The sequence below is a fragment of the Micromys minutus genome, assembly GCF_963924665.1.
Source record: "Micromys minutus genome assembly, chromosome: 7".
NCBI lineage: Eukaryota > Metazoa > Chordata > Mammalia > Rodentia > Muridae > Micromys > Micromys minutus.
The window spans coordinates 6,628,548-6,642,422 of record NC_137976.1 but is presented as its reverse complement, the minus strand read 5'-3'; positions in this window follow the sequence as shown (position 1 = coordinate 6,642,422).

The window sequence follows — 13,875 nt, the reverse complement described above, 5'->3', positions numbered from 1 at the left end:
AGTGGTTCATGGAAGCAAGGTCTGTCTGCCCTGGGAGATGGAGAGCATCCTACAGTATTTCCCATCATCCCCCAGTGAGATCAAAGATGGAACAAAATGAGCACCTGGGAGAGAAATCTTCATCCCATCTAAGACAGCTTTTCAGAGTACTTAGCGAAAGATCAGGAATTCTCAGTCAAAGCTCGCTGTATTATTGATCGCCTTATTAACAGAATTAAATCTCACGGCAGCCGGTGACACATGAGTTTCCCTCCAGCGATGAAGACTGATCATTTGAGCAGACTTGTTGGGCTAACCAAGAAAACAGTTTGTGGAGATCAGGGCTAGTAAAGGCTACAAAAGCTTAGAGGTGCAGCTTTCTGTCCTCTCCCACTTCGAACCCAAGAGTCAGAAACAAGGTGTTCAATGCCAGAACCCCTTCCACACACCGCACTGCTCCTATGGCTGTGTTCTGCAGCTGCGCTCCGCCATGACAGGCTGAGTGGATGGGACTGCTCTTCTGATGTTGGTGTTCTCTGCTTAGAACCCATTCCCTTGTGCTGTTTTCTTCCCAGTGGCCCATGGCTCCACTAGGGAAAGGAATTTGGTTTTGTAGAACCCCCTAAGCGATTTGGGAAGAAAAACAAGCCTTTTGATGATTTTTGGATTGTGTTGGCCACCATTCCATTGCTGTGAAGAGACACCATGACCAAGGCAACTCTTATAAAACAAATCAATTAACCCAGGGCTTGTGAAGTAGAAATGCCCGGTATTGTCATGTGTGATGCCTGGCTGAAGCAGGTTCATGATGTTTTGCTGAAGCAGACACAGGAGAGGACATGTGATGTTTGGAGAGAGTATAAATAGACTCAACAGACAGTGCCGAGGCATTTGCAATGCTAGCCATACAAGGCTTTGTTGGTCTTGTGTCTTCGCTGATCTTTACTTCATTGAGAGACGCACTGCAGAGAATTTCTCCTGCCATTCCTGCTGATGGTGGCTGCTTTCACTGCCTCGTGCCAATTCGGTGGAGGCCTGGGGGTTTCTGCTGGAAACACCCCAAGTGCTGTGTAACACCACAATGTAAAATTCAATCTCCATAGTCACCGTGCTTGGAGCTGTCACCCAGTGCCCCCTTGCCTTGGCACACACTGAAGTTTCTGCAGTAAGTATTTATGAGAGAGCACATCCACCTTCTTCCACAAACTAAGAAGGACTTGACGTTGGAAGTCTTCCCAGAACCAACCTCTCTGCTTCATACTCAGCAAGCACCCAGTGTATGCATACGGAAGTTGGAAATGGGGTAAACACAGCCCTGATAACCCACCTAGTTCTCCACCTTGATTGAAACCATGAAAGAGCTGTGTGGCCATTCGGATGGGAAATATCCCCCAGAGGCTCAGACACTTGAGCATTTGCTTCCTAGCTGACGGTACTATTTGAGAAGGCCACGAGCAGTTTGGCATTGCCGGAGGAGCACATCACTAGGCGTGGTCTCTGTGAGTCCCACCTGGTCTCACCCGGCTCCCACTACACTCTCTGCTCCATGCTTGCATCTGAAGACACAAGCTTGGCTTCCCAACCCTACTGCCATGCCTCTCCCATGATGGGCTCTTCCCCCTCGGGAACTCAGGAACAAACTCCTTCTGCGGTAAGTCACTTCTGATCTCAGAGTTTTCTCATAGTAATACAAAAGTAGCCGATACAAGCTTCTGAGATTCATAGGACATTAATAATATTCCAACTACCTACAACCTCAAACCAAACAAACAAACAAACAAAAACACAAAACAAAACCAACTATGGCTTCTTTTGGCTTGAGAGGCCTAAACTTTTTCCATAAAATCAAGATAAACATGGGGATTTGTTTAATGCATACACTTCACTGAGGGCCATCACTAATTATAGACTTAACTTTTAGGAACAGTCTTCATGAGCTAGAAAACTGTCATGTCCTGGACAATAGGGATCCGCCAACAGCAGTGAAATTGGGGGTGGGATCCCTAAGTTATTTCGGGATACCTTACAGTGGATGTAAAGGGAACCCAGTTAACATTTAACACAATCCCATCATAGATCTGAATCGGTACCGTGGGTTTAAGGCATTAAAATGTATCTGTCACGAGGACTCTGCCCACCTGTGTGAGAAGAAAGCTCCTACTCACGGAGACAGGCGGTGTACGTCCGACAGCTGTGGAACAGTTAGTTCACGTCTACAGTCACTTTCGGGCTCAATCTACCTACAATCAGGTCTGCAGACGTTTTCATCAGGACTACTACAGACTCTGGCTGAAAATGAACCCACGGTGGAGGGTGCGGGGCGGCTTCCTGGGGACAAGCAACAGTACAGGCAGAGACAGACAAGCGTGAAGCTGTAAGGCCGACCTAGGTCGGGAGGGTGTGGTGTGAGCATGGGGTAACAGTCAAGAGTGGAGCCTGGGCCCACCATGAGGTTTGAGGACTAGAGACTCAAACGGCCTGACCTAAAAGGTGCCCTCTGATGACGTAGGAACAGAACGGTGGCAAGTGAAACACATACGGACCAGTGTGGACACAGACACCACTGTGGAGGGGGCGGGGCGACGCATCCACATACAACAAACAGCAGCAGTCCTCGGCCAGTGTTAAGGACCAGCTTCCAGCGGGGACGGTGCGAGAAAAGAGCCGTGGAAACCACCGTCCCTGAGCCTGGTGGCCTCTGGTACAAAGTACAGCAGCCGCCCTAATGAGGGACAGAGCAGGGTCCAGATAAAGAGAGCGTGCGGCACCTTTTCAGGCAAGCTCCACGGAAGCTATTACCGGAGAAGCCAGCAGTAAGCTTGGCTCAACTTTCAACACGGGGTGTGAAGGGGTCACCCCAAATAAAAAGGAAAGCAAGAAAAGCCTTCTGTTCAGAGCTCCCCTGGATGCTTGGAGCTATCTCACCCTGCCGGAGAAGAAAGACTCGTGGGCCCTGGAAAGAGCTCAGTCTCGGAGAGCAGCCCTTTTGGAGATGGCAGGCGGCCAGCCCTCTGAGAACTATCCCTTCCTTTATTGAAGCTACAAAACAGAAGACAGGGAGTCAAGGTCATGTCCTCAGTGCCTTCAAACACAGAACCCCACCGAGTGCTCTGTCCCTAAACCCCCAGGCAGAAGGATTGTATTAAATCCTGCCTCCCCACCCCCACCCCCAATGCAGCTAAGGGATGTTAGCTGGCGCATCATCCCTAGCTGCATCTGTGGATGATCCAGCTCACCATCCTACAGGAAAAAGCAACCCTGGATTAGTTTGGCCCTTCCCACATGTCAGGTATGAAACACTGAAATAAGCCAAAGGCTCCCGGCCCCTCTGTCCTTCAGAGGCTGGATATGCAGAGGTAACAGGTGTGAAGAGCTCTCAGTGCAAGTGTGGGACTCGACGTCGGCCCTCCAACAGATGGCTGGCGTTCCCTCTCAGCCCGCCTTGAAGGCACGAGAATCTTATGTAAAATGACTAAAAGCACTTGCTGGTACTATAGCCACTTGTGTGATGTCATCAAACAGAGTTCATTGGCAAGATGGTGACACAGCCTGTGTATCAGTGAGCTATTTTAAACGTGTTCTCAGAAGACAGGTTTACCTCAAATCAGGCGCTACCTCCCCGAGATTCTGTTCCTGCTCAAACTTTAAGCCATCCACAGTGGGGCCCGAGGAACCAACACTGGCTGACATCACAGCACTTAAAACACTCTATCTGCAACAGTGTGCGTTAGATGCATTCAAACATTTATAACCTCCGCCCAGGGATCTGTACTGCAGACTTTTCATCTAATAAAAGATGCAGAAGGTAACATGTCAGGAAGGCCCTAGGCTGCACAGGCAGAAGACCGAAATAGGCAAAATAAATAGGTTCATCCATTAAGTAAAGCACGTTTATTAGAAGTATCGAGACCAGCACTCAAGAGGTGGAGGCAGGTGGATCTCTGAGTTCAAGGCCAGCCTGGTCTACAGAGTGAGTTCCAGGACAGCCGGGGCTACACAGAGGTATCATGTCTCAAACCAAACCAAACCAAACCAGACAAACAAACAACAACAACAAAAAAAAAAAAAAAAAAAAAAAAAAAAAAAAAAAAAAAAAACAAAAAGAACCCCCCCAAATGCAACAAACAAACAAACAACAACAATCATGGAAGTGAGCCTAGGACAGCTATGCCACCATGCAGACCCCCTGGGAACCACACAGGCCCACAGCATTTTCCTGATGTCCCTGCGACTTCTCTAACCCACCCCTTGGGAAGGGTGCCTTCAGCATGCTAAGGAAATGCACAGAATAACACTTCCATCAAAGGGTGTTCTGTCCCCTCCCCCAGCACAATCCAGGGCTGCTACCACGCAGCTGGGTAACCAGCCCGCCTTTCTGAATTACACAGGAAATCGTAGTCTTCCTTTTATTTTATCTTTCAGAGTGTGCTTTCCCATCAGTCTTCCTCCAAAGTCCCCACGGCAGCCGTGCAGCTGGCCTTCGTACCACATCCACTCAAATAGCATGGTGTCTGCCTTCTGCGGCTTTGTCCTCGAGACGGCTTTACAGCTTCTTGCCCCGTGGTTTTCCTGTTCAGCTTATAAAGTTGTCCTGAAGTTTCCTTTTCAATCCATTATCAAAACTCCTCTGGGCTGGAGATGTGGTTCAGTGGTTAGGAGCGCTGACTGCTCTTCCAGAGGTCCTGAGTTCAATTCCCAGCAACCACATGGTGACTCACAACCATCTGTGATGAGATCTGATGCCCTCTTCTGGTGTGTCTGAAGACAGCTATGGTGTACTTATATATAATAAATAAATCTTTAAAAAGACAACCCCTTCTATTAGGAAGACTAGGAACCCAAAAAGGGGAGCCCAATGTGTTGGCTCCACAGGGACTCCCCAATATTTCCAAGAACACCCAGCTCATCATGCCAGAAAGCCATGTGCAAGGGAAATAAAGATATTCTAGGACCCCAGACACATTGACTCATTACCCTAAAGAGCATGGCAGTAAGGAAGCTCAATCAAGTCTCTGGAGGATTCCTGCTGAAAGGCACGTCCGCATGTTTTGCAGCTGTGGGTGATTGTTGCTGGACAGGATTTAGCCAAGTAGATACATCAGGGGTTTGCTAGGTTTATTTTTAGGTGTGTGGGTGTTTTGTCTGTGTGTATGTCCATACACGGTGGGTGAAGTACCTGTGAAGGCCAGAAGAGGGTGGTGGACCAATCAGTGATCTTAGCCACTATAAGCCGTCTCTCCATCTTAATCCTTAGTACAACTAACAGCCTTCAGGGCCCGAGCACCTATGAAACAAAGAGAGTATTGTCTGCCTCCAAGACCCACGTTCCCACACAACAGCAGAGTATGGTTTCATTGGAAAATAGGGTTCTTAGGGGTGTGGCCGAGTTAAGAGGAAGCCAAAGACTGCCATGACTCGGTAACTAATAGCCTGAACGCGTGAGATTGTGAGAGCAGAAAGAGGCTGTGCTGAGAGAGAGCCTGCTGCAGCTGTGATCCAAGGGATGCTGAGGATGCCGTCGGCAATCGGAAGCTGGGGAAGGACACACGGACTCTTCCCTAGGTCCTTCAGAAGAACCTTGACTTTAGAGTTCTGGCTTCCACAAAAGTAAGAGAACAAAGTCCTGTCATTTAAAGCCACCTAAACGGCACTACTTTCTCACAGCAGCACCATACAACCCAGAACCAAGGATCCCAAAGTAAAGAGCCAGAGCACTAGAAAATAAAAAGCAATGTGCTGCTTGTTAACTCCACCCCAGGCTATGTCAGGGATCAGGTTGCTCACAAGGAAAAGCTGAAGCATGAAATTAATTATCAGATTTTTACTAGCAATCTTCTTATTTGAGGGAGTAGTGGTTTCTTGGTCTTGGAAGTCATGAACATTCTTCGACAAGGGCATGAGTTTACAGAGGCTCGGGCCCCTGTTCCAGATGTACCTCAGATTCCGATAACATCTTCATCTCTGGAACACTAGGTGGGTGATGCTCATGTGTCTCTCCACCCAGGATCTCATGCCATCCCATCATGCCTAAGTCACATCAACTAGGAATGTCCAGTACCTTCCTTTGCCTGGCTCCTCCCTCAGGCAGCAGCCCAGATATTAACCGTCTCACAGATATCTCCCTGACCACTCCTCCCTTTCGCATTCATTCACCGTTTACTGGGCATTTACTGGGACTCAGTCTCACGGCATCAGTGATATGCCAATGAACAAAACAGCACAGGTCCAGAGAGCTTGATGTGTGTGTGGTGGTGGGGGGGGGGGGGCTGGGAACTAAACCCTGCTCTATAAGAAAAGCAACCACTCTTGACCTCTGCAACATTTATCTAAGCCCCAAGTTCATACTCTCAGAAGCAAAGACATAACAAGCTCAGGGTACACTATCTAGGAGCTAGACACTGGGGTCAGGCTGACAGGGACACGGAGACAAGCCACTGAACACCTGGGGTGTTTGCAGGGTTTAACACGTTACAACACGCCTAAGAAAACAAAGGGGAAAGCAACCATCACTCACTAAACAGTAACTGCAGAGCCTAACAAATTCTCGGAAGGAGACACACTAGAGCATCGGATGGATCAGGGGCAGACTGTTTGGGATGGCCCTGACGAGGCTTGTCTGTCTTGATTTTCAGGGGTCACCTCAACACTTGTGCAAACAGCCCAATCCCTGGCAAGAATCTGGAGGCTCCAATAATAAAGATTTACAAATGACAGCCCTTTGGCTCCCATGGGCCCTAGGTCTAGCACAAGGGAGCCATTTCCGGAGAGGAAGATCTAGTTAAACCTCCCCAGTACTCTGACCAAGCAAGCTAGAGCCAACCATACCAAACCTCCAGTCCCTCTAGACTGCTGTTGCTCCACGTGGGAGAAGTTCCGTGGGCTCAGAGGGCAGCTTGGTGGGGAACCTCAGTTACAGATGCTGACTCCCCAAGAGGGCAAGGCCAGTTGAGGGTGCTTGAGGGTAGGAACGCACCTGTTGTGCATGCTCTGGGGCTTAAACTAAAGGCAAAAGTAATTCGGTAGATGAACAGAGGGAAGAAATCTGTCTATCCGTGAGTCGGAATGCACGAAGCCACATACCTCTCTCAAGGGTAACTATGCGATGGCCCCACTCACTTGCTTGGACACAGGCATCCTTTTGCTGTGGAGATGCATTTTAAAACCCCAGTCAAAGTGCAAAACAAGAAAGCACTCTAACAGGAAGGCCATATTGACGTTAGTGCCTAGACCTGTTACATACTTGGGCAAGTTGTGAAATCCTAGAGGATGAAGCCAGCTCTGAAGCCGTAAGACACAAATGTCCACAGTCTCACATCTACTTATCAGGCAGCATTGAGACGCGTCTCTCTCCTCTCTCGATGTAAGCACAGGCCTAAAACCTTGACAACACTCAGGTTGCTCCTGCCCATCTCCTAAGACCTTTGGTTCCACAGATCTGAAGAAACTGTAATTACAGTGTCAGCCTCATTCTCCTGCTTTATACGAGCTAACACCTTCAGCACGATGCCCAGAAAGGGCCCCATCCAGAACATTCTAGTACTCACTGGAGAGGCAGACCACCCCCATGTCCCTCCACCGTGAACTACAGGGAAGTGTACTCCACTAACTTTCTCAGCCCCATATTTGATTTTATCTAATATCTAACAACTAGAGAGAAAAATGCTGGGGGCAAATGGCTTAAGTGATCATTTGGGTTTTTTTTTGGGGGGGGGGGGGATTGTCTGTGTGTGTGTTTGGGAAGGGGATGTATGGCTGTTGTAGACCAAACATAGGAACTTGCCTATGCTACAAAAGGTCTCTCAAAAGAACCTGAAACTGAGCACCACAGTTCTGTGACTTACGTAAGATCAGACCTCTCTGCCAGCCTGCTGGTGCTTACGAGCCAAGTCACCCAGTCCCAGGACTCACAGCAGCCAATGGGCAGGACGTACGGAGCCCAGCTGAGCAGCCACGAGAAAAAGTGAGTGGCACATGTGTTCACCACACCAAGGTTCTGCCTGACAAAGGCAGGCAAGTCTCTTTAGAAAACTGCAGGACACAGGTGACATTTAAGTCACTGTGCTAAATTAGTGTAAGCCAGTCACGGACAGAGAAGCCCCCTGAAATCCCGCTTCTCTGGGGGTCTCTTAGAATCGTCAGATCCAGAGACAAAAGATGAAAAAGCAAACTGGGAGAAAGGAAAAAGTTAATATTGTAGAGACATTTCAGACTTAGGAGATGCCAAGTGTTCTGGGGACTGTCCCTACCACGACGTAAATGTGGTAAGGACACTGAACAACACTACTCTGTGCCCTTTGAAACCATTGGCTCCAACAATGAACTTTCTGTTATATTCTTTTTTATCAAAATTAAAAATAAAATGATTTAATAAAAAAACTAAACTTGTCTCCTAGCTCCTAACCTGAACACCTGCCAGTGCAGCCCAGCGCAGCCCAGCGCAGCCCACTGCAGCCCAGCGCAGCCACTTTCCACAGCCAACCGTGAGAAACGGTAGCGTCCACTGAGCCATGCTTCATCCTTCCCACAGCCAGTGCTGAGAAGCATCAGGGCCCAATGAGCCATGCCTCACAATGCAGCCCTAGTCGCAGCTTCTACGGAATGTGGGGAATTTTAATGAATCTCCGCAAGCTTGATCGGTACACAGATCAATAAAACGAAGGCCACTCCACAGGTGCCGACAAGGCCAGAAGGTAAGTGAGACTCACAAAAGACCTGGCGTTGGGTACACAGAAGGTCAGGTGGCCTTTCAGGCTGAGTGCACCTAAGAATCAATCAGGAGACCAGTGAAAGTGCTAATTATGGTCTGGCCACTCCAGAGGACTCAAGGTATGCATTTAGAGCAGGGAGTACAAGGGACCACGCTTCGATACTTTTGGTTGTCTGTAAAGAACTTGTGCAAAATCCTTTCCCCACAGAGCCGGTAGTGGTATGGTTCACACATAATCCAGCACTCAAGAGGCTTGGGGAAGATTGCATGGGGAAGAGCTATGTTAGTGTGGGCTACACATGAGCTTTTATATACAAGCTGCCTGAATTTGATCCCTGAGCTCATAGTAGAGAGAACCAACTCCTAAAAGTTGTCCCTTGGCTCCCACATGCACGCCATGGCATGTGTGTGCACACACAGGGGCACATACACTAATTAAAATAATAATAATGTTTAAAAAGATTTAAATCGCTGTCCCCACAGAAGCAGCCACAGTCACAAGCCTGGGCTACAGGAAACCACTCCATTTTTAGTGAGCTCAGCACACAATCCCACGCCAATAAAGTTCGGCTTGTTTTAGGTTGGGTTACAAAACTTATATATCGGACTTTTATAATAGCTTATTAAGATGTAAGCTTGATTTATGTCAATGGCACAGTAGCGATTAAGGCCCATTAAGAGAAAATTCCTTGTGGTCAAGAGAACAGAACCCCTGGACCGGGCAGAAAGACTGATCCTTCCAGTTCTTCTATGACAGTCACCTGGCAAAGGCACCAAGCTCCAATCCCACTCCTGAAGACAAGCTCATATAAGCCATGCCAAAAAGGTAAGTCTTCAGAGATACTATACTTTTCTTTCTCAATTATTCCGAAAACTGTAACCTTTCCTCCTTCTTCCTTCCCCTTTTCTGAGAGTGCTTTGCTGCACAATTTAAGACTCCTCACTTTCTCCAGAGCCTCTCTCCCATAGATGCTTGTCCACTGTATTTCTGACCTCCATTTTTGCTTAAAGGTCTTGGTATTCTTTGTCTTTTCCCTCTCTTCTCCTCCTCCAGAGCTGCTGAGATTACAGATCTCCTAACCTACTTGAGGGGTTGGGGGACCCTTTTTAAACTCTAATGACATTGTCCTTGAGCTTCCATTTGGGTCCATTATTAATGAGACTAAGACCTCCAAGGAGGGGACACTGATTTTGCCAATATAGTTAACGCTGGGTCTGTGCGTTGCTTGCGTCCCTGTCGGGATTAAAGAATAAAAAGGAACCACATGAGAGCCAGTTCCAGAGGAGACACCACAGAGGACTAGAAACTCAGACAGCAGAGCCATTTGCTTTCGTAGTGGACTCATGACCTCATCAAGTCCTCTGGCAAGTTATGCTGGTAAAGCTACAGAGCCACCGTGCCCAAGCACAACACTCCCACAGTCAGGTGTCTTAGTTGAATTACTGTTGCTATGACGAAACACCACAACCAAAGCAACCTGGGGAGTAACGGGTTTATCTGGCTGGCGCTTCTGTATCTCTCACTGTCCATCATCAAAGGAAGTCGGGAGAGTGCTGATAGGCCATGGAGAAATGCTGCTTACTGACTCCATCCCTATGCTGGCTCAGCCCACTTTGCTATAGAAACTGGGACTGCCTGCCCAGGCATGGCCCCACCCACAATGGGTCCAGATCCAGGGCTTTGAGTTGGTCCACCCCAACATCTACCCAATCAATGAACTGCAGGGGGGCATGAACGAGCCAATCCTGCAGATCCAAAAATACAAGATCTCTATGGCACAGATGTCCAAGAGGAATCCCAGTGAGCATCTAGTATTGATAGTGTAGCAGAAGCCAGAGGCCTTGAAGCAGACCAATGGCTCACTGAAATGAACATTTGCAAGCAACGAAATGTGGACAAAAGGGTGTGCTGTGGGACACACTGCAGCTTCCACTAGGTTTTTTTCTCTTTTGGGGGAGAGGTTACAAAGGTGGAGGAGGGATACGAGTAGAGCTGGAGTGCAAGATGATCACAAAGAACCAATATGAAGAAGAAGAGGAAGACGAAGAGGACGAGGAGGTTGAGGAGGAGGAGGAAGAGAGCTTAGTCAGCACACTGGGAGAACAGACTCTTCTAACCTTCATGGACATGAAGGTCTCGTTTCCTTGCCAGTTCCTAGTGAGAGTCACCTAGACAAAAGTCATCCACACGAAAGGAAAACAGGTGTGTAAAGGCCCAAAGCCTGCAACTACCAGACCCCATGTTCCCGAGGAAGGAACATACAAAATGCTCTCAAAGGCTGAAAGACACCAATGAAGGGTGCACACAGCCTTGGTGGATTTAAGAGAAGAGCTAAACCCTGGCTCTCTGTAATCAAAACCATTCCAAGGGCCGACAAGATGGCTCAGTGCTGTGAAGCAAGTGGGTGTGCACACAACCCACTTGTTAAATAATGTTATATTTATACCTTATCAAACATGTTAAAGAAATTTAAATGTCCTAAATTCCTCTATAAAGTGAATGTGTAACGTTCACACTGGTTATTAATAATACTCTTTGTGTGTGTGCACACATGTATGTGTGCGTGGGGGGGGTGTGAGCACATGTGTTCGTGACCCATGTGTATATGTGTGAGCACATGTGTGTGTGTGGCCCACATGTATATGTATGTGTAAGCACATGTGTATGAACTAATTATCCTTCTCATTCCACTGTTATCATTAGTGAGTGCCCACAACAGGGCAGAGTGGTTTAACTATTATGAAATGCAGTAAATTAATCCCTCAAGGGTTCAATCACACAACACTCTATAGCACTCTTGTTGCAAACTCAATTTAATTAAACACACACACACACACACACACACACACACACAGGCAGTAGTGTATCCCAGCATGACAGTAAGAGTGAGATATGCACTCTGCGCATGTCACATCCTTACAGCTCAGTGAGACCCACATTTCCCCAGCACCCTCTCTAGGAACAGAAGGTCCTAAAGGTGACACCAGGAGAGTGTCCTTGAGTTTGACAGTGACAGAAAAGAAGCAGGCAGAAGGAAAACAGAGTGTGGTGCATCAAAATCTGAAGGGTTCCACAACATGTCACTATTCAGACAAAAGGGCAGCAGTGGGGACTTCTGCATGTCACCCCAGCTGTCCAGGTGAGAGGTTCAAGGGCACCCTTACTGTCCCCAAATGACCTGTGATTTCTCCTCCTGACACCCTGACCAGCAAAGGTAAAACAATGGCCTCTGTCTTACTAAGGGTTTGCATTGCTGTGAAGATGGACCATGACCAAGGCAACTCTTATAAAGATAAACATTTGATTGGGACTGGCTTACAGTTCCAGATGTTCAGTCCATTATCATGATGGGGAAGCATGGTAACATGCAGGCAGACATGGTACTGGAGAAGGAGCAGAGTTCTACATCTTGATCTGCAGGTAGCAGAAGGAGACTGTGCCACACTGGACATAGCTTGAACATAGGAGACCTCAAAGCCCACCTCTACAGTGACACACTTCCTCCAGCAAGGCCACACCCTATGGGCCAAGCATTCATAAGCATGAGTCTGGGGTGGGGTGGGCATTCCCATTAAAACCACCACAGCCTTCCACAGCCTTTTTCAGTGCCTGCTGCTGCCCAATCTGCAGAAATAAATCCTGTTTTAAAGCTTCTTCCAACTGATGCTTAGCTGAGAATTAGGTGAAGCCTGGTGCAGCCTGCATGTTGTGGAAATGTGTTAAAATCATTTAAATGCATGCATTCAATATAACAAAAACCAGAGGAAGAAAAACCGTAACACTGCAGCATGCCTGAACGCCCGACAGCCAAGCGGGCGGCATGACAGTGCGTTGGTTTTGTTGTTCCCCTTTTCTGTCTGTTTAAGTTACTTTCTCTTGACTTTTGCAAACACGTTTTTGAGAAACTAGAAGTCTTTAAGGATTAGAAAACCATAAGAATCAAATTCCACACTTTATCCTAAGTCACTCTTGACTCTTTCAGTCTCCCCTTAGACTTTTTTCTCCTAATCTAAAGCGATTCCTGTGTTTTCTGTATGTTCAGAACAGCCGAGTGCGTCAGTTCGCGCTTGTGATGGCCTCTGGTTACTTTCCAGGAGCAAAGCCAAAGGTCTCAGAATTGTCGGCCACTGGGCCTGCGAGCCAGCTTTTGCTCACTGTACAGCCCTGACAAAGGACTGATGACAATAAGGATTCAGTGACAGCAGCATCCACTGTGACCCTGAGTGACAAGCCTTTTAATTACTTAGTACGTTAGCATGTGATTCCCTTAACCCCAAACAGCCTCCTACTTCCTGCCCCCATCTTGTCTACCTGCAGAGCTAGCTCATAGGCGGCCACCCTCTCTGCTACTTGAGGATTCTAAGGGCACACTTCCTGTAGCTCTTACTAAGAAATACTGAGTGCATCTCTCTCCGGTTGGAGGTCTTCTCAAAACTTACTTATTAAGCAAGGAGAAAGGATTCAGGCTGCTGGGCACCAGCCTAGAGTTTCCCACTCAGAGGGTCTGCAATGGGCCCCGCATGCATATCTCCTGCAGGCTGCCAGACGCTGCTGTAGCTACACTAAGGACGTGCTATAAGAATCCCTGAACTGCACTATGGGACTCTTAAAGGGGAGACCTTCATCCCTACATCCCAGGACCAGCGCACAGCCTGAGCTCAGGACTGTCAGAGATAACTGAGTTGTTTTGAAGTTGTTTTTATTTCACTTACTGAACTGAGTTCACAACTCACAAAGGTGCAGACAGTTACATCCCCAAAGATACCACAGTAGGCTATGCGCTCTTCTTATCCTTGGTGAAATCAGGGAACCTCAATAAACACAGAATAAAAATGCCATGACCCCCGATACTCCTCCTAAGGAATCATCATGAAAGCTCTTTGCACAATATGAAGCCAGCAAACTTTCTGTGGCTCCTGACTAATGAAAATACACACAGAAAAGGAAGGAAGAGATGGAGAAGGTGTGGCTAGCATTTTATCCCATCTAGGACCACTTCCCCAAATCCACATCCACCTTCCCTACTCTGTCCTTCTAATCAAGGAGCTCCATCCATATAAAGGACCTTCCCACCTCCAGACACGCCCTCCAACCAGTCTGAGAAAGCCTGAGGAAGGGTGTGAGAAGCCTTTCTACTTGTCTGGTGGGAGGGCATCCCAGCATGAAATGGCTTGAGAGAGGAAGGTGA